We start from the raw sequence: 20118 nt of genomic DNA, 5'->3' as shown, positions 1-20118 counted from the left end.
CGATACATCCTTTCACTGTTCTGAGAAATGTATAGTACGTGCTTCTCTAGTCATTATAGACGGTGCTGTTAGAACAGATTTGTGTTACAAATTGTAACTCTCATTTGTTTCTGTGCTTCTCTAGTATCCCTTAATCTTTCTACATGAGAATTTCTGCTTACAGTCTCAGCTTTGACAACTTTTTGTCTGTGCCGTGCCATGTTTATTAGCAATGCCACACCTCAAATTATTCAGTTTTATTTTGAAAATTTTCAGATTATATTGTTTACAAATTTTACACAGAATACAGATTTCACCTTGCAGGTAACATTTATTTTAATGTTGGTGTACAGACAATGGAAAACTGTGTGTGTGTGTGTGTGTGTGTGTGTGTGTGTGTGTGTGTGTTTTACATTAGGATGGATTTTCTGGTCTTAGTGATTTCATCCATAAAAGTATTAAAAATAAGAGGTGAATACTGTAATCTTGTGTGAATACAATTATTTGTTGTGATTGTATGTTTTTGGAACTATTTTATTAAAGTGTAATTATATTCACATCTGAACTTCTATCTGCTCTTTCAGTCGAGGCAGTAAAGTGTTTATTCCTAAGTTCGTATGTGATTCGCAGGCACTGCAAGCTGCTGCATGCGGGCTTACCATGTACCCAATAGCCATATGTTGTGCTGAAGTGAGAAAGAATATTTACGTGCCAAATACCACATACTTTCACAGCAGAGATACAGCTGTGCGCTGCCATGTTAAATGAAGTTCTCTCCAATTGTTAAAGCTATGAAGCAGCTGCTTTCTCCGGTGAAAAGTTTGTCACACGCAGTTGTTTAAACTGTAATGATGTACTAAAAGGTAGTTATAAATGTTACTGCAGATTGGCATCAAAGATTGTTTTTTTGAAACATGGAATTTGTTACCGACAATACAAAATTGATGTTGTACTTGAATAAGTATTATATATTTCTCATTCCTATTCACCATCGGGTAATAAAAGAAAATGTATGGAAAAATCATTCTAATGTTTTAATTTCAGTGCTCATTGCCCAATACTTCAGGTCCTCAGCGGGGGGAGTGAAAAAAAAACCATGAGTAGTATATCGTATTAAGTAATGTAGTTGATGTGCCAACATATAAAAAGTCCTTTCCGTTTTGTCCATGTTATTACTGAAGACTATAGTGAATGAACAGTATTTGAAATATTAAGTAACACACACACACAGGTCATTATATTTACAAACTTATTTATCAAAGGCATGGAAATATTTGATGCACGAAGAAGAGAATATACAGTGAAGAGACAAAGAAACTGACACATCTGCCTAATATTGTGTAGGACCCTGTGAGCCCACAGAAGTGCCGCAACACGACGTGACGTGACGTGTACTCGACTAACGTCTGAAGTAGTGCTGGAGGGAACTGACACCGTGTACCCTGCAGGGCTTGTTAAGACTGTGAGGGAGTGGAGATATCTTGTGAACAGCATGTTGGAAAGCATCTGAGATATGGTCAATAACGTTTATGTCTGGGGAGTTTGGCAGCCAGCAGAAGTGTTTAAACTGAGAAGTGTGTTCCTGGAGCCACGTCTGTAGCAATTCTGGGTGTGTGGGGTGTCACATTGTCCTGCTGGAATTGCCAGTGTCTGTCAGAATGCAGAGTGGTCGTGAATGTATGGAGGTGATCAGACAGGGTGCTTACGTACGTGTCACCTGTCGGAGTGTTCATGAGGTTGTCTCCATACCCATACACGGCCATCTTCTCGATGCAATTCGAAACGAGACTCGTCCGAGCAGGCATCATGTTTCCAGTCACCAATGTCGTTGACGGGCCAAGGTGAGGCGTAAAGCTTTGTGTTGTGCAGTCATCATGGGTAGACGAGCGGGCCTTCAGCCGGCCGTTCTGGCCCTGCGCTTCTAGGAGCTTCAATCTGGAACCGTGCGACCGGTACGGTCGCAGGTTCTAATCCTGCCTCGTGCATGGATGTGTGTGACGTCCTTACGTTGGTTAGGTTTAAGTAGTTCTAAGTTCTAGGGGACTGACCATAGTACTCAGAGCAGGGTGTATACGAACCGGGAGATCCAGGAGAAAAACCGGGGAAAAGCCGGGAATTCTTTAGAATTGCGGGAAATTTTCATTGTTGTAGTTTTCAGTTACAATTTTGTGATTTTGACTGGTAAGAACCAATATTCTAACAAAGGATATTGCTGTATCCCGCTACAGCAGAGTAATACTGCAGCAACAAAACGTGGACGAGAAAAAAAAACGAAAGTAAAACTTACATTCCAAAGGAAATGTGCCTTATACCACAAAAAAAAAAACAGTGCTCATACAAGCGTCTGCCAATAGCAAAGTGTGTCAAAGGCTTTAAGAAGACTGTGTAATTCTTTATAACAACAAATTGCCCCCAACGAGCGTGACGTGACAACTGCTTAAATTAGATTCGTTTCAGGAGTTGTGGGCGTTCTGTTGAGTCACGTATAAGTAACATCTTGTCCCGCTTCTGGTTACAGAAGTGTGGCTGGGCGCCACTACTTAATATTGTCACGGTTCGGAAATACAGTAAATCTGGAGCTGATGCACACAGCAGCCTGAGTTGAGGTGGGGAGTCACCACGTGACCTGTGATGACCTTCAATGGTTTTGTTGTTTCCTGTTCGTTTATTGCTCTCATGACAACAAACGGATTTTTGTGGCCGGGAGCTATCAAATGAATTAAAATACTTTCGCGTAATTACGGAAGGCGAAAATATGTTATTAGTTTCAGTTTTTATTTCCACCTTTCTGTGACAGTCAAGCATTAATCGCCTTACAGAACAATGAAGTTATTTTTGCCGGTTTGCTAAAGAGATTTGGCTTAAAACTAATCTTTTCTGCTGAGGCACACAATTTATTTGAAACAAAGTGTTTAATTTCACACTATTGGCTAGTTTCAACTGTTCACTGCGTTTCAAGTGCACGTATGGCATTATGCCATAATAAAGAACCAAACATGAGATAATACAGTACTGGTACTCAAAGAAAATTTTTAGCCGAATTAGTATGGTTCACGAAATTCCGAGGCTCTTGAAGTATCGTCTGATGTCTTGTTTCTTTTATGACATACGTAAGATGTTTTACACGTACGAACATATGGGCTTCCTGCGTCGTCGTAGCTGCGCAAGCGCGGTGGTGCCTGTTATCTGGCGCCCACTTGCAACTGCTGAAACGAACCTGTTTCCAACAGGTCGCGGGAAAATATTCCGAATGGTGGTTTGAAAAGCGATACATTCAAAGCAGGTTTCCTTTTACACAAGATGAACTATGTGCAAGAGTGTACGATGAATTTCTTAAATCACAAAGCGTTTGACTCTGATTTAAAAATCAACTCTGAGACGACGACCATTTAGAACAATTTCGAGCCCAGAAGATCAGACATTTACGTCATTATTAAACATTTTACTGGCACATTTGTGTGACGTTCTTAAGGTGTAACACGCGCAAAATAGATCAACATTTTGCAGTAGTGGAAGCTTAGCTTCTGTTCCAGCTTATTAATCTTAGAGACCAATGTTATATGTGAATGCTATGTATATTAATTTAAACCATTAACTTTTCTTATTTGTGAGGGGTCATCTTGCTACTGGCTTACTACGTGTCCTATGCTGCCATCAGCTGACTAGATCACGTGACATGAGCTATGACTGCCTTACAAATGCGCAACGCCAACTCGATTTCAAAGCTTCGGAAAGTAACATGCGGTGTTTGGTGGAATTCAAATTTATACCTTCGTAATATGAAAATATGCATAGTACATATTGCTGCACATCGAAGGTCTTTCAAAACGTGGTCTCCCCCCCCCCCCCCCCCCCCTGAATTTCGTTTTCTAAAGTGCCGGGAAATTCTACTCCCATATATAAAACCATAAACATTCAAAGAATTGATGAGTTTTACTGCGCCCCAGAAGAGTATACTGTCTGTAACCTGAGCTTCTCCTGGCGTAAACTATGTTCAAAGTACTTAGGCAGTTGTCGAAAATTCAACCTGGCTGAATGCCCGTAAGTACTTTGAACAGAGTATACTGTCACTTAACACGGAAAAAGTGTATTTTCACCCGGGAGAAAGTGTATTTTTAACCGGGAAATATCGGGGAATTTTATTTCCTTGTCCACATATACACCCTATCAGAGGCATTTGAATCATTTGTGCCTATATCGATGTTTCGTTGAATGGTTTACACACTGTCTCTTGTTGATGACCCAGCATTGAAATCTGCAGCAATTTGCAGAAGGGTTGCACTTCTGTCATGTTGAACGATTCTCTTCAGTTGTTGGTCCAGTTCTTTCAGGATTTTTTACTGGCCACGGCAATGTAGGAGATTTGATGTTTTACCGGATCCTGATATTCGCGGTACACTCGCAGCTAATCCGCATATCAGTAGCGGACAAATTGCCCGAGAATCGGGAATCTCACAAAACGTCGGTGTTGAGAATGCTACATCAACATCGATTGCACCCGTACCATATTCCTATGCACCAGGAATTGCATGGCGACGACTTTGAACGTCGTGTACAGTTCTGCCACTGGGCACAAGAGAAATTACGGGACGATGACAGATTTTTTGCACGCGTTCTATTTAGCGACGAAGAATCATTCACCAACAGATGTAACGTAAACCGGCATAATATGCACTATTGGGCAACGGAAAATCCACGATGGCTGCGAAAAGTGGAACATCAGCAACTATGGCGGGTTAATGTATGGTGCGGCATTATGGGAGGAAGGATAATTGGCCCCCATTTTATAGATGGCAGTATAAATGGTGCAATGTATGCTGATTCCCTACGTAATGTTCTACCGACGTTACTACAAGATGTTTCACTGCATGACAGAATGGCGATGTACTTGCAACATGACGGAAGTCCGACACATAGCTCGCGTGCGGTTGAAGCGGTATTGAATAGCATATTTCAAGAGAGGTGGATTGGTCGTCGAAGCACCATACCGTGGCCCGCACGTTCACCGGATCTGACGTCCCCGGATTTCTTTCTGTGGGGAAAAAATGGCTCTGAGCACTATGGGACTTAATTACTGTGGTCATCAGTCCCCTAGAACTTAGAACTACTTAAACCTAACTAACCTAAGGACATCACACACATCCATGCCCGAGGCAGGATTCGAACCGGCGACCGTAGCAGTCGCGCGGTTCCGGACTGCGCGCCAAGAACCGCTAGACCACCGCGGCCGGCCTGTGGGTAAAGTTGGAGGATATTTGCTATCGTGATCCACCGACAACGCCTGACAACATGCGTCAGCGTATTGTCAATGCCTGTCGAACATTACGGAAGGCGAACTACTCGCTGTTGAGAGGAATGTCGTTACACGTATTGCCAAATGCATTTAGGTTGACGGACATCATTTTGAGCATTTATTGCATTAATGTCGTATTAACGGGTAATTAGTCTGTAACAACTTGCGTTCTCAGAAATAATAAGTTCACAAAGGTAGATGTATCACGTCGGAAGAACAGAAATAAAATGTTCAAACGTAGCTACGTTCTGTATTTTAATTTAAGAAACCCACCTGTTACCAACTGTCCGTCTAAAATTGTGAGCCATATATTTGTGCCTATTACAGCGCCATCTATCAGAAAGCGAAAAAAGTGGCCCAACTAAAACATTCATATTTCTTTACGTACTACACGAATACGTAATAAAAAATTGGGATTCCTGTTTAAAAAAACGCAGTCGATATCCGTTTGACCTATAGCAGCGCCATCTAGCGGGCCAACCATAGCGCCATCTGGTTTCCCCCTTCATGCTAGACGAGTTTCGTTCTTTATAGTCTCTTCGTTTGACGCTTATTTCGTGAGATATTTTGCCCGGTCACGATCAGTTGACCACCATGTATAATGATGAATAATTTTCAATCTCCGAGTGGGATACTTTCAGATCGTTCGCCTACGCTAACACTTCAGACCTCTACCCTGCATCAATGCTGACTCCTCACATTTAACATCCATCACTGCTGGCTGTTCACCTCCAACTGCCCAACAACACACCCATCACTGCTGACGACTAACTTCCAACTGCCCAACGCTACTGGCGATTAACTTACAGCAACGAGTCCAACCAGCCATAGAGTAAATATCCGTGCAGTGAGCATTACGTTCTGCGCATGTTAACAGCATTAAACCAGGATTGTCACGTGTTTTCGGGACTTCGCTATGCGCGTGTGCTTTCCGCAGACTTTTATGTTTAATATCAAGAGTTTTTGTTGTGTTTTCACCGTTTGTTGATAGTGTAATAGCTATGGTGAATTACTCTTGTTGCTACGGAAGCAAAGAAAAATATGTGAAAGGAGGGATAGTAACTTTTCATGGGTACTATATTTAAAAATTTCGCGACGTGTTACAATTAAGGCTTGATTCTGTAGAACTATTTTTCTACGATTTTATGACTATATAATAGATATTACGGCTTGTACAAAAGCTTACAAACAATCGCTTTCTCTCGTGAATTTGCTATTGGAACAGGAAAAGGAATGGTTAGTTGTTCCAGCAAATACTATCCTCCATGTATTTATCAGTGACTTCTCGATTATGTATCTAGATCTGAAAGACGGGAGACAGATAAATTCAATAGAGTGGGAGTCTGTAATTGTCTTCGTATAATATGTGTGTCCAAACATTTTTGTTTACTATAAAGTTTCAGTAGGAGGCCATGTTAAGTGTGTCTAGAACTTGGAGAATGATTATGTGTGATTTATATTTTAGCTTCCCTAAGGATGTACAACGAGTAAAGATGTGGCTCCAGAACATAAGGAGGAGTAATTTTGTCCCCACAAAATATTCCGAAGTATATTCAAAACACTTTGAAGAGGGATGTTTAGACAGAGAAAAATTTGGACGTGTGTGGCTGAAGGTAGATGCTATACCAACTATTTTTAATTTTCTACAGCACCTAGTACCAATTTCTGCATTCAGCTTAAATACATTTTCTGCCCAAATCAAATAAAAAACACGATAGTGCAGCTAATCAAAGTACGCATTCATCTTCTTTGGTGTATTTTGCCTTGAATTTATTTTCTTCACAATTTGATTAAGAAACGTAAAATATTAGTAAACATGTCCTCAAACTCTTTCATTTGTGTCACTTACCACTTCCCTTAATGGTGTTAAATAGGTTGACTGTTACATGACCAACTGTATTTGCTTTACAGTACATTTATTCTCCGGTCGCCTCCCCCCCCCCCCCCCCTCTTCTTGCTCAGTCTACTATTTATTTAATAAACTAGGAGCACGTACGTAAAATGCGTTAAATAAGCACTTCAAAGTGTCACCAGCAAGAAAAATTGTGCTTTAGGTCGCAAGAAAGAGAAAATACATACTCAGAGCCAGCCGCGGTTGCCGAGCGGTTGTAGGCGCCCCAGTCCGGAGCCGCGCTGCTGCTCCGGTCGCAGGTTCGAATCCTGCCTCGCGCATGGGCGTGTGTGATGTCCATAGGTTAGTTAGGTTTAAGTAGTTCTAAGTCCTAGGGGACTGATGACCACAGCAGTTGAGTCCCATAGTGCTCAGAGCCATTTGAACCATTTTTTTGAAATACGCAGAAATAGCAGAAAGAAGGACGAATTAGCACATCGCTAATGTGTGGCAAATTCTGTGTTTTTCGGACGCTTGCAAAAGTACTAGCGCACTGTCAAGTCGTTTTCCAAGAGTATCACTGCAAAAATGTACGTCAGGCTGTGTAATACTATAAAGTGCCGTATCATACCACAAATCTAGTGCATCTGAACTGTGACACCTATCGCAAAGAAGCAGAATGTAATATAACTTGCCCTTAAAAGTTACGCAGCTGGTTTATTGCCAGTATCAAATGGATATTGTTAAAATGTCTGCGCAACATACGTAAATAATCCACGACAGGTACGAAAAGAATCCGTCTGTAGTAGGGATGTAGTGACATTCGAAATATACAGGGCTATGCGGACAAACACACGACGTCCCGAGAACACGTGACCAGGCCGGCAATGTATGTTGACAACACAAAGTCTGCTCTGCGCATGTGAGTTAGTCTAGTGTAGTTGGCGAAAGAACTAGTTCGGAAGAACACTCACACAGGCGAACTGCGAGAACTAGTTCACGGATAAACTCGCTACTTCGTTCGTTCGCTTTTTTCCGAGGGCCGACGGACAATGGCGAGACGAAGCAGTAGGCTTTAAAAAAATCACGTGCTGCCCTTACTCGGTCCATTCTATAAAATTACGGTAGAAATCAGTGCCGAAAGAGATGTGACTTTGTCAAAAGTTATTGTGTTTTGTAACCCGCTCAACAGTTTTCTGCAGAAGCATGCTTCTAACAATAAAAAAATTGTCGCCGTGCAATCAGTGCTCTATAAAGGCATGGCAGACGGTTTTAAAGGTTATGAGGATAAAATTCTATACGCTGAGTGTACTATTGTGGACCCCCGATTTAGACAGAGGTAATTTAGAAATCAAAAAGCTTGTGAAGCTGCAATACAACGCCTCGAAAATAAAGTCGGCAGAGTGCAGTCACCTCAGAGGGAGAATCGAGATATTTTAGTGGCCGAGCCTACTGCTAGCGACCCTTCGGCGTCTTGTTCTAGTGGCAGCAGAAATGAGCGGGGCGAGCATGACCAAGAAATAAGAAAAATCAATAGGCCAGATAACCAACTTGCTGCTGGTATTCGCGAACTCGATAAATACCTCAATGAAGAGTATTTAGATCGAAAAAAAGATCCGCTTGAATGGTGGCACGGGCGTCGCCAGTTATATCCTCGTGTATATGCACGTGTGTTAACGAGATTTTCATAGCAGCAACATCAGTGCCCTGCGAACGGCACAAATCCTTAATGAACGAAGAACACTTATCAACGAATAAAGTTTCCAAATTAATGTATAATAATATGTAAATTTTTGCAATACTTGACTCGAAAATTAGGAGACTGATTATTTAAAGAATGATGGTGCGAAGCAGAAGAAGTATGCTTTAGAATACCATCTCACTCAGGGGTCATAGTTATTTTTTCTATGTCTAATAGTTTGGTAACAAATTACAAGTGTCAGTGTTTCTTCTGTTAATGATAACGGTATTATTGTTTGTGCCATATAGTACTTAACCTGTACCTCAAGCAGAAATATTTTTGTTGGTTGTTTCACAAACTTGAAAGAAGTAAAATTATTTATGAAAGTGTATTTTTATTAAAATCGCATTTAGCATATTCTGTAAGTAATATTCCTACAATGAACTAATAAATAAATATATTTTAAAATTAAAATACTACGGGTGCACTGTATGTAAAGTAAAGTAGTTGACTACCCCATTTTACCCATTTGTGTAAATAACTGGTTTATTTGCCCTTTCCAAGTTTAATTACTCGACATAAAACTGTAATAATACAGGCATTGGCAACACTGGTCATTACTTAAAGGGCTAGCACAGCGAACAAAAGAGCGTGTGCAATAGCGGTAGCAAAGCGAGCGAACTGACTTTCTGGAAAACGAGATGGGAGCTAACGAACTAAGAGAGCGACCTAGTTCGCGACGGAACCTGGAACTGAACTGAACGTTCCCATGCACAAGACAAATGCAAATGCTCACTGCGGAGATATTTACTCTATGCAACCAGCCCTTCGGCCACAGATACCAGTAGACCGGCCTCGCTGTGCAGAAGCTATAGAGCTGTGTGGCTCCAACAGAAACCGCGTGACTGTTAGCAAAACGTGGCGGGATTTCAAATCAGCGGTCTGCCATCCTACGTTTGTATCGTATTTTCCCCACATTTCTCAATTGACTGCCAAACGCTTCCAACAAAAATTACTGTTCTACTTGCGAAAAATTATGCCAGAGCTACATTTGACCTGGATTTGTTACAGTACCATTTATAAAATCTAACAAATACATCGAAGACGCCTCTGGTGGGCAGCGGGACGAAACTACTATAAACTGTCAATTGGAGTAAAATGTCGTTAAAATTCTTTTAAACAGTAAGAGGGGGCTCGGGTCAAAACTTTAAACATTGTATTCGCCGCGTTTTGAGCTCTAGCCACTTATAAAAGAAGATGGGATATGGGAATTATGTCAACTATAGGTGCCAAAATTGTCGACTTTAGGAGCAGTTGCATTTTAGAGTGTCAAATTTAGGTGCTCTTCAAAGGTTCAGTTCCTACTTTTTTTTTACAAAAGTTTAAATTATCAGTTTAAAAAAATTATATTTTAGATGAAAGGTGAGACTTTGAAGTTTCAGAAAATAATTTTGGAGCCTACATTTATTTAATAGTATTAGAGGGTAGAAAAAAATTCTCTTCATGTGTCGACTATAGGTGCTCTTACCTTATTATAGTCTCACCTCTATATACAAAAAGGCGCGTATGTGCAGATGGCTTAGAGATTTTCCGTTTCAGGGCCTGTATCCAAAGCTGCCTTCGTTTTTCATCCTTGGGGAACCTATGAGTAGGAACGAGAAACAGTTATACTTACTTATGTAACCGAATTATCACAGATACTTTCCAAGACGTAATATGAGTCTGACTTTACAGGCATCACTTTCGACACTTTAATTTACGTGATACTCTATTTCAAGTGTAAAAAAAAAAACCATATAAAAGTCACTCCAGCAGATTTTAATAAACGCATCTGCACTATCATAGAAACCCTTACATGTGAAATGTAATGCCATTTCCCCCGACAAAACGCTGAGTTCAGCCATAAGCGCAACACGAAGCAATCATGTTTTGCCAACATTCACGTGACTTTAGCCCAGAGATGTTGGAGCTACGAAAATGACGTCAGGGCCAGTCTATTATATTTATGGTCGGAGAACCAGCCACAGAGTCTCTTACAAAGAAAGCGCAATCAGAGATCCAATGCAGAGCGCTATGCAGCGCCGCCAACACAGGAGCAGCCCACTAACATAGCCCACTCCCCCCCCCCCCCCCCCCCTGCTCCACACAAAAGAATTACTAATTATTTTGGGCAGTGGCCAGGAGCAATTTGTTAATTTTTTTAGATTGACAATATCAAATAGACGAAATGCACACAATTATTAATGCACCCCAGGACAGGCGCTGCAGGCGATGTGGTGCACGCTGGCGCAGACCACTAACGCCGAACTTTTGCAGCAGGCCCTAACGGATACGTTCGTCGTAAGGCCCACATTCATTTCTGAGGTCATTTCACGCAGTGTTGCTGGTCTATTAGCACCGACAATTCTACACGCTCCCGATCGTTAAGTAAAGATATTCGATCACTACGTTCTTTGTGTAAGACGTGTATATTTCTATTGTCTATTGTCAAACCACAATTTATGAAAGATGTTTATATTTTATTAATAGGATTAAGTAGGAATAATTAATATTTGTCACGTTGGAGTAGATATTAAAATCCATCGAGAAGAAATAAAAACTTTAAGGTTCGCCGATGACATTGTAATTCTGTCAGAGGCAGCAAAGGACTTGGAAGAGCAGTTGAACGGAATGGGCAGTGTCTTGAAAGGAGGATATAAGATGAACATCAACAAAAGCAAAACGAGGATAATGGAATGTAGTCGAAATAAATCGGGTGATGCTGAGGGAATTAATTAGGAAATGAGACACTTAAAAGTAGTAAAGGAGTTTTGCTATTTGGGGAGCAAAATAACTGATGATGATCGAAGTAGAGAGGAAATGAGACACTTAAAAGTAGTAAAGGAGTTTTGCTATTTGGGAAGCAAAATAACTGATGATGATCGAAGTAGAGAGGATATAAAATGTGGACTGGCAATAGCAATGAAAGCGTTTCTGAAGAAGAGAAATTTGTTAACATCGAGTATAGATGTAAGTGTCAAGAAGTCATTTCTGAAAGTATTTGTATGAAGCGTGGCCATGTGTGGAAGTGAAACATTGACGATCAATAGTTTGGACAAGAAGAGAATAGAAGCTTTCGAAATGTGGTGCTAGAGAAGAATGCTGAAGATTAAATGGGTAGATCACATAAGCAACTAGGAGGTACTGAACACGATAGGGGAGAAGAGAAGTTTGTGGCACAACTTGACTAGAAGAAGGGATCGGTTGGTAGGACATGTTCTGAGACATCAAGAGATCACCAACTGAGTATTGGATGGCAGCGTGCAGAGTAAAAATCGTAGAGGAAGACCAAGAGATTAATACACTAAGCAGATTCAGAAGGATGTAGGCTCCAGAAGGTACTGCGAGATGAAGAAGCTTGTACAGGATAGAGTAGCTTGGAGAGCTGCATCAAATCAGTCTCAGAACTGAAGACCACAACAACAACAACATGTTGGAAATAAGACTACTGAAGGTATGTTTGCACATTGCTAGTTGTAAGATTATCGTAAAAAGTAAGTCCCATTTGAACGTTTGTAAAATCATTTCATTAACAAAAGTAAATATTTGAAGCGTTTTCAGAATATAATTAATTTTTGCCAGCAATGTTGCATTACTGATTATAATCCACCCAAGAAACCATCAACGTAGAACTCTGCAAAAATTTTATTGTTGTCAAGAAAAAGTGTAACTATGAATTACGTATCTTCAGCCAAATTAATTAAAGAATAACGTCAGCTTTGCTAATGAAGAATAATGTCAGCTTTGGTAATAAATACAGCCACTTATAATGACAGTACTTGCAGCGGATCCTGATAAAGTTTGGAATTCCTGTGTGATGTTCTGGATAGGTGTCTGCCTATTACACATTACGACCGCCTCCAATGTCGGCGGTCTCTGTCAGTCAACAGACGAGGTCGGCCTGTACGCTTTTGTGCTGTACGTGTCCCTTCACGTTTCCACTACACTATGACATCCTGAAACAGTAGGCCTAGGTATGTTCAAAAGTATGAAAATATTGTGTACAGACGTTTAGAAAATTGCAGCGAAATCCAGGAATATCTGCAGCGGTTAGGCACTTGGTGCAGGGAGTAGCAACTCTCACTTAACATAGACAAATGTAATGTATTGCGAATACATAGAAAGAAGGATACTTTATTTTATAATTATATGATAGCGGAACAAACATTGGTAACAGTTGCTTCTGTAAAATATCTGGGAGTATGTGTACGGAAATTCTGGTCGTATGTAAAGTACACAAGCGGCAGTCAATGCCTTCACTGCGCAGTGCCGATGGTACTGTTACCGACGACTGTGCCGCTAAAGCGGAGTTATTGAACGCAGTTTTCCGAAATTCCTTCACCAGGGAAGACGAATGGAATATTCCAGAATTTGAAACACGAACAGCTGTTAGCATGAGTTTCTTAGAAGTAGATACCTTAGGGCTTGCGAAGCAACTGAAATCGCTTGATACGGGCAAGTCTTCAGGTCCAGATTGTATACCGATTAGGTTCCTTTCAGATTACGGTCATACAATGGCTCCCTACTTAGGACTCATATACAACCGCTCGCTCGCCGATAGATCTGTACCTACAGATTGGAAAACTGCGCAGGTCGCACCAGTGTTTAAGAAGGGTAGTAGGAGTAGTCCATCTAACTACAGACCTATATCATTGACGTCGGTTTGCAGTAGGGTTTTGGAGCATATACTGTATTCAAACATTATGAATCACTTCGAAGGGAGCGATCTCTTGATACGTAATCAGCATGGTTTCAGAAAACATCACTCTTGTGCAACGCAGCCAGCTCTTTACTTGCACGAAGTAATGGCCGCTATCGACAGGGGATCTCAAGTTGATTCCGTATTTCTAGATTTCCGGAAAGCTTTTGACACCGTTCCTCACAAGCGACTTCTAATCAAGCTGCGGGCCTATGGGGTACCGTCTCAGTTGTGCGACTGGATTCGTGATTACCTGTCGGGAAGGTCGCAGTTCGTAGTAATAGACGGTAAATCATCGAGTAAAACTGAAGTGATATCAGGTGTTCCCCAGGGAAGCCTCCTGGGACCTCTGCTGTTCCTGATCTATGTAAATGACCTGGGTGACAATCTGAGCAGTTCTCTAGGTTGTTCGCAGATGATGCTGTAATTTACCGTCTAGTAAGGTCATCCAAAGACCAGCATCAGTTGCAAAGCGATTTAGAAAAGATTGCTGTACGGTGTGGCAGGTGCCAGTTGACGCTAAGTAACGACAAGTGTGAGGTGATCCACACGAGTTCCAAAAGAAATCCGTTGGAATTCAATTACTCGATAAATAGTAAATTTCTCAAGGCTGTCAATTCAACAGAGCATCTGAGTGTTAAAATTACGAACAACAGCAGTTGGAAAGACCACATATACAATATTGTGGGGAAGGCGAGCCATAGGTTGCGTTTCATTGGCAGGACACTTAGAAGATGCAACAAGTCCCCTAAAGAGACAGCTTACACTGCACTCCTTCGTCCTCTGTTAGAATATTGCTGCGCGGTGTGGGATCCTTACCAGGTGGGATTGACAGAGGACATCGAAAGGGTGCAAAGAAGGGCAGCTCGTTTTGTATTATCACGTTATAGGGGAGAGAGTGTGGCAGATATGATACGCGAATTGGGATGGAAGTCATTACAGCAAAGACATTGTTCGTCGCGGCGAGATGTTTTTACGAAATTTCAGTCACCAACTTTCTCTTCCGAATGCGAAATTATTTTGTTGAGCCCAACCTACATAGGTGGGAATGATCATCAAAATAAAATAAGAGAAATCAGAGCTCGAACAGAAAGGTTTAGGTGTTCGTTTTTCCCGCGCAATGTTAGGGAGTGGAATGGTAGAGAGATAGTATGATTGTGGCTTGATGAACCCTCTGCCAAGCACTTAAATGTGAATTGCAGAGTAGTCATGTAGCTGTGTATGTAGATTATAGAGCCTCCACCAACTCGGACACTCCACTGCTGATATGCAGGGTCCATCGATTCAACGAAAGTCGTCCGTGTTTCCAGTGATGTCGGGCCCAGCCGAGGCGTAAAGCCTTGTATCGTGAAGCCACCAAGGATATATGAGTTCGCCTCCGGCTCCATCTCGTCAAATGGTTCGCACGCTGACACTTGTTGATGGCCCAGCATTGAAACTGCAGCATTTTGCGGAAGGGTTTCACTTCTGTCACGCTGAACGATTCTCTTCAATCGTCGTTGGTCCCTTCTCACAGGATCCTTGTCCGGCCGCAGCGACGTCGGAGAATGGATGTTTTACCGCACCGCTGATGTTCACCGTACAATCCTGAAATGGTCGTACGAGGAAGGGCAGTAGTTGACGGCGGCGGCTCAGGACAAACCCTCGACTTTCCGGACAAAAGATGACGATCACCTTTTTGCAAAATTCCGGCGCTCACTTGACGCTACTTCGCTGCCACTCTTTTTTCGGAAGCGGCTTTTCGTGATCACTTTTTCTCGGAGAGGGGGATTTTCGTCCAAAAGATAGCAGCCCCTTTTTCGCGGGCGCATTTTGTCACAAGCGACAAAACCGGCAATCACTTTTTCGCGGATACTTTTTTTAGGAAGGGACTTTTTCGTTGAAAGCCAGCAGTCACTTTTTCGCGGCCGCTTTTTTTTTTAAGCGACTTTTCGTCCGAAAGACACCAGCTTCCAGGTTTTTCGGAAGCGACTTTTTGACGGTTATTTGCAGCTACTGTTTTGCAAAATTTCAGCGGTTATTTTTCGCAAAATGTTGACGCCTTTCTCGCGGCCAGTTTACCAGCAACGACTTCATGGCGACCACAAGTCTGAAATTTTATAGGCCTTGACTTCATTTATCCTTACCAGTTCTTATATGACACCTTTATTAGTTCTTCGTTGGCAAATGTCGTATTAATTATTTCTATGCGGGCCAGGGTGGCCGAGTGATTCTAGGCGCTACAGTCTGGAACCGCTACGGTCGCAGGTTCGAATCCTGCCTCGGGCATGGATGAGTGTGATGTCCCTAGGTTAGTTAGCTTTAAGTAGTTCTACGCTCTCGGAGCCATTTGAACCATTTTTGAATTATTCCTATATTGTCATCGAGAATGAGCTCGTACCAACGAGCAGGATCATCGACGAATTCTGTAATCACTGTTCCCATCAGTATACGCAAAAGTTTTTCTTTAATATCCCCATCGAAGTGCATCAGTTATGCCGTCTTTTTTCCTCTAGAAGCATACGCTTATCGTAGTTAAATTTAAACTCTTTTGCTACAAATTTATTCAGCAGGTTTTTCGTCTTCTTACCTCTCGTAATCATGTTGTTACTTATGATAATCTTATCTTCATAAGTCTGTATTAATTCAGTCATCGTTTTCATGTCGAATTTTACGCAATTTTTTCAGTTCAGAGTATAGCGATTATTTTTGATAGCGTTTGCCTTTATATGTCTGTTAAGCATAGCATTTGGCCGAGTGCTTGTCCATTCAATGGCAAAATCGTCTTTGCCAAATTCATCTGTCCATTCGCCAAGCATGCAACCTGCGTGCACTGTGTTTTTGCCCTCATCAATATAAACAAGAGAGTTTTTCCGTAGTATACAATGTTATCACAATGTTAGCATATCATACAGCCTCATCCTAGCGTTAGAAGTGGTGAAGGCGGCAACGAATGCGTTAGTACTATGTTCCACATACTAATCGTTGTAACGGTATGTCACTTCAGTGACTTCCTCATTGATGAATATTACGTTACTAACATCTGTCGCATCATCGAGTAAAAGTTCATAGCAACGACTAGCATTATCTATAAATTCGTTTGCGTCATATTCAGTCTTCGACCAAATTTTCTCCAAAGAGAGTTGAGACTTACTTGGAAACATCACGTTTGCCTGCGTTTGATTCAATATCGCTAACATAAAGGTCGATATCTTGCTTTTTTTTGATAACTCGTCTGTGTTCTTCATTTTACTTGTAACCATCTTCCAAAGAGCTAGTTTCCAGTTTGATCTTCATGAAGGTTTTTACGTAGTCTTTAAACAGTTCATTACTTATTCGAGCAAAATGTCATACCTCGTAAAAGTCTTGCATTTTATAGCCTTTTTCGATGGCTTTGTTGAGTTCTGTTGTTGTCCACGTTCCTACAAATGCTCGCTCATCGTCACTGTGGTTTCAACAGCGATGAGTTTTGATCTTCTACACATTTTGCCGTAGACCGAACAAAAGCTTTTCCTGTTTAACTGGTTGCACAGGATGATACAAGCCACGCGGCACAACCGCTTTGCATCTAACAAAACCAAACCATTCCTCGTCGCATTTTCCTGATTTCATTATCTGTGCAGGATGACCTGCAGGATAATTGTCGTAAAACATCGCTGTAGGACAAAGACTGCAGATGTCAATGTATCACTGCTTCTTGCTGAAACCTTCAATTCAGCAGTGTCTGTTCTTCCGCCGAAAAAGGCATCTCTAGGATTCACTAGTTCTACAACTTTTGTTTCTTTATTTACGTTCTTTTTGTAAGTCTTAGAATTTTTCCACTCACAACTCCCCATCTCCGCAACGTTATAACAAGCATTCCTTAACTCTTGTGTGCGATATGTTGTCTTTAAATAGAGCTCGCCCATTGAAATATTATTCACATTATTTATAGTGTCGGGTTAATAATACTCAGGACAACCGTGCCTAAAGCAGCCGTGATACTGATACATTGTTTTCGTGTTTGCGTCTTGACCATGAACTTCTGCGCCGCATATTGTAACTTGCCCGCCATGTAGAGCATGCTGTACATTAGGGAAAGTATTTATCTATGCCAACGATTCTTTGCCGAACATTTCCTTCTTTTGATCTTTGAGCACGGCAATAGCATTAGGTTAAAGAAAATTTGACTTGTAAATCGCCATACTATTCACATCTCCACAACTTCACGACGTTATAACCAGCAATCCCTTAACTCTTGTGTGCGATATGTTGTCTTTAAATAGAGCTCGTCCATTGAATCATTATTCACCCTCCCGACAGTCTGGATTTAGCCCCGTGTGACTCGAAGACGAAGAAACGCCTTCGTGGGAGGCATTATCAATCATCAGAAGCAATGGTAAAGACTGCGGATGCGATTTTGAAGGACCTCTCAAGAAATGGTTTCCAGCATATATTTCAAGACTGGCAGGGACAATTGCATCGCACTCATGGGAGACTGCCTTGAGGAGCACCGTAAAAATTATGACATCAGTAAAGGTGTGTAGTGAAAACATAATCATTCTTTATTGAAGAGCCCTCGGGTTTTGTAGACTTCAAAATGGAATGTAGTATAACTTAGGTCTACACTTTCGTTAGATGTGACAATTCTATCAGTCTGTGCAAGTAGTCGTGAAGCACTGACATTTACGTTACCCTTCGATGATACTGCGAGATTAAAAGAGTCATTTTCAGGCACGATCTTCATTTGATCACTTTTCTTGATCTCAGTTAATTTGTAGCGTGTACGGCTTGTCTGACTGCTGCTCGAATGGATCGCCTTTCAAGTTCTACGGTAAGATGTCTGCCAAATGCTTTATTTTTTATGCAATTTCATACGAACACATGGCTTAATTTCGAAGGGTAGTCTGTCTTCTTTGAGTAAAGTAAACCCTTTTTGCTTGAAGGGAAAAATTTGGCCGAGGTTTTGTTCACGTGGTTGTTCATTACGTTGCTTCTTTTCTTTTCTTCAATGTCCTAAATACATCGCGTTTAAATGGAAGAAGCTGACCTATTTTTTTCTCACAATTTTTTCTTACCATTCTTTTTCCTCGCCCGTGATTATGTGTTTTCCATCTAACAGTTCTGTTGTAAATTGAATTGTTGCTGATTTTCTTTAAAAATTCTATCTCTGCATCTATGAGAGCCACCAAACCATTTCTGTGTGAATTTGGAAACCCTCTAACTCTATTTTCCTTTGCAATCCGATTCAACTCACGTACAGTTTTGTTAGAAACTAAGTAAAACAAGCCGCTTGTCGCTGCTGTGGAATAACTCTTCTCTATAGCATCGACAAGAGCGTCCTTTTTCGTTTTGCATAAGCCTTTAACTCTGAGCGCTTTTCCGTGCGCTCAGAGACTTTGATAATAGTAATAGAATTGTTATTTATATTTGTATCCATTTTATATATAGAGATTATATTTGGAAATTTAGACGGTTCAGTTTTTGGAGACACCGCAACGTTGCCGTGTTAGGCACGGCTGACAAACTTCCGCGATAGCAGCGGCGGCGTAACCGCCGAGGCCACAGCCCCTCACCGCTTTCCTCGCTGTTATCGCTAGGCTGGCGCGTGATTCATAGCTTTAGCTGTTGTAAATTGACGATACGTTAAATGCTCTTGCAATAAATAAGCACAAAAATGCAGGCACACACGTGGACGACACATTAATGTTATTGCAGCGCTTGTCCCTCTTTCAAAATGGTTCAATTGGCTCTCAGCACTATGGGACTTAAGTTCTAACGTCATCAGTCCCCTAGAACTTGGAACTACTTAAACCTAACTAACCTAAGGACATCACACACATCCATGCCCGAGACAGGATTCGAACCTGCGACCGTATCGGCAAGAGCAGTTTCGCTCATGATCTTACGCACGGAATAATTAGTGACAACTTTTAGGCATGTGTTTCTTTAATGAATCTCGATCCACTAAAAATGTTCAGTCAATATTTCTCTTCATGACTGTTATGCACATTGGACTGTTATTTTGCACTGATAACCACCGGGCAATGCATTCCTTATGAAAAAGGTGTTTGGATTTTGTCAGCACGAATTGACCACTTTCATTTGTTAAGCATATAGAACAGTCATTTTCAGGTTCTTCTGTCAGTATTTCATATGGACATAACATCTTTTGTCTGAACGATTCAGATAGATTTTGAAATTTTAAAATTACTTCCCAGTTTACTTACTGCTGAAATTCCATTACAGAACCTTCAGACAGCTTTTCACAAAGCGATATCCCATTCCAGAACAATCTATCCTGGCAAGCCCGCATCAAATCTTCAGACATCTTTTTTTTGTGCAATGACATAAATTCCCAGTCTAATCTGTCAGCGAATTCTCGCCTGAAATTTTCAGACAGTTTTTGATGTGCTGATATTGGAAATCAATCTAATCTGTCTTGTAATTCTCTCATGAAATCTTGAGACAGCATTTCGTGTTTTGATACGTTATGCCAGCATAATTTGTCTTGAAATTCTCTAATGAAATCGTCAGTTTGTGCTTCCATGCTATTGCATATCAGTATAATCTGTTTTGGAATTATCTTATGAAATTTTCTGATATTTTTTGATGCAATGACAAATATTCCCAGTTTA

The 20118-nt window shown here is 41.1% G+C and overlaps 1 protein-coding gene across 1 annotated transcript in view; it reads left to right on the top strand.

Annotated features, from left to right (window-relative positions):
• Nucleotides 1–20118, top strand: part of LOC126295335 (E3 ubiquitin-protein ligase MIB2) — a 370711-nt gene that overhangs the window by 213428 nt on the left and 137165 nt on the right. The gene's annotated exons all lie outside the window — the stretch shown is intronic.

Source organism: Schistocerca gregaria, chromosome 11 (assembly GCF_023897955.1).
Source record: "Schistocerca gregaria isolate iqSchGreg1 chromosome 11, iqSchGreg1.2, whole genome shotgun sequence".
NCBI classification, from domain to species: domain Eukaryota; kingdom Metazoa; phylum Arthropoda; class Insecta; order Orthoptera; family Acrididae; genus Schistocerca; species Schistocerca gregaria.
The sequence above is the reverse complement of the archived record's forward strand: the minus strand, read 5'-3'. Positions and strand labels throughout refer to the sequence as shown.